A 2,351-nucleotide genomic window follows, 5' to 3' on the forward strand; every position below is an offset into this window, starting at 1 on the left:
GATATTTTTCTTTAGGGGGAAAAAAAAAAACAACAAACCATCACAATCCCTCATCCTCCTATTGTTTTTTTTCCCAAGACTTCCCTGCAGTGAGGCCTCCAGTATCTTATCCAGAAGGGAACTCTAAAAGAGGGACATCCCCTCACGTCAAAATCTTGTTTTGTGACTTTAAGAAATTGATTTCACGATATTGAAGCCAGAGCATAGCATACTAAATGAGAATGCAATAAAGTCTAATTCTGGAAAATGATCTTTAGAAAATGTCTTTGTCGGGTGAGCAAGGAGTTGATAATAGCACACAAAAAAGCAGTAGGGATCAGTATGGAATGAGGACAACGTTCTCTTAAAGCAGGCTGCCAAGTCTGGTTTATTATAGCCTTTGGTATCAAAACTTACTAAAGAAACAAAGTTTAAGCTGTGTTTGAGGAGCAGTATCTCATGTTTTCACAGAGCCTTTCCTCTCTGAATTTAAAATGGCTTAATGTTATTTCTTTTACTAATTCTCCCTAAGATAGGGGTTGTTGTTGTTCAGTCGCTTAGTCCTGTCTGACTCTTTGTGACCCCATAGACTGCAGCACGCCAGGCTTCCTGTCCTTCACTAACTCCCAGAGCTTGCTCAAACTCATGTCCATCGAGTTGGTGATGCCATCCAACTATCTTATCCTATGTCATCTCCTCCTCCTGCCTTCAGTCTTTCCCAGCATCAGGGTCTTTTCCAATGAGTCAGCTCTTCGCATCAGATGGCCAAAGTGTTGGAGCTTCAGCTTCAACATCAATCCTTCCAATCAATATTCAGTTGATTTCCTTTAGGATTGCTTGGTTTGATCTCCTTGCTATTCAAGGGGCTCTCAAGAGTCTTCTCCAGCACCACAGTTTGAAAGCATAATTTCTTTGGTGTTCAGCCTTCTTTATGATCCAACTCTCATATCCATACATGACTACTGGAAAAACTATTGCTTTGATATATGGACCTTTACTGGCAAAGTGATATCTCTGCTTTTTATTACGCTGTCTAGGTTTGTCATAGCTTTTCTTCCAAGGAGCAAGTGTCTTTTAATTTCATGGTTGCAGTCACCGTCTGCAGTGATTTTGGAGCTGAAGAAAATAAAGTCTGTCATTGCTTCCATCTTTTTCCCTATTTTCCATCAAGTGATGGGACTGGAGGCCATGATTATAGTTTTCTGAATGTTGAGTTTTAAGCCAACTTTTTCACTCTCCTCACTTTCATCAAGAGGCTCTTTAGTTCTTCGTTGCTTTCTGCCATTAGGGTGTTGTTATCTGCATATCTGAAGTTATTGATATTTCTCCCAGCAATCTTGATTCCAGATCGTGCTTCATCCAGCCTGGCATTTCACATGATATACTCTGCATATAAGTTAAATAAGCAGGGTGACAAATATAGCCTTGACGTACTCCTTTCCCAATTTGGAACCAGTCTGTTGTTCCATGTCTGATTCTAACTGTTGCTTCTTGATCTCCACACAGGTTTCTCAGGAGGCAGATAAGGTGGTCTGGTATTCCCAACTGTTTAAGAATTTTCCACAGTTTGTTGTGATCCATACAGTCAAAGGGTTTAGTGTAGTAAATGAAGCAAAAGTTTTCCTGGAATTCCCTTACTTTTTCTATGATCCAGCAGCTTAATTGGCAGCTTAATCTCTGATTCTTCTCCCTTTTCTAAATCCAGCTTGTATATGTGGAAGCTCTCGGTTCACATATGTTGAGGCCTAGCTTGAAGGATTTTGAGCATAATCATGCTAGCATGTAAAATTAGCATAATTGTGCAGTAGTTTGAACATTCTTTGGCATTTCCCTTCTTGGGATTGGGATGAAAACTGACCTTTCCAGTCCTGTGGCCACTGCTGAGTTTTCCAAATTTGCTGGCATATTGAGTGTAGCACTTTCACAGCATTCTTTTAGGATCTGAAACAGCTCAGTTGGAAATCCATCCCTTCCACGAGCTTTGTTTGTAGTAATGCTTCCTAAGGCCCACTTCACTTCATACTCTAGGATGTCTGGCCTAGGTGAGTGACCACATCATCGTTGTTACCCAGGTCATTAAGATTTTTTGTATAGTTATTCTGTGTATTCTTGTCACCTCTTCTTAATATCTTCTGCTTCTGTGAGGTCCATACCATTCCATTTCTGTCCTTTATTGAGCCCATCTTTGCATTAAATGTTCCCTTGGTATCTCTAATTTTCTTGAAGAGATCTCTAGTCTTTCCCATTCTGTTGTTTTCCTCTATTTCTTTGCACAGATCACTGAGGAAGGCTTTCTTTATCTCTCCTTGCTATTCTTTGAACCCTGCATTCGGATGGGTATATCTTTCCTCTTCTCCTTTGCCTTTCGCTTT

The sequence above is a fragment of the Capra hircus genome, chromosome 28 (assembly GCF_001704415.2).
Source record: "Capra hircus breed San Clemente chromosome 28, ASM170441v1, whole genome shotgun sequence".
NCBI lineage: Eukaryota > Metazoa > Chordata > Mammalia > Artiodactyla > Bovidae > Capra > Capra hircus.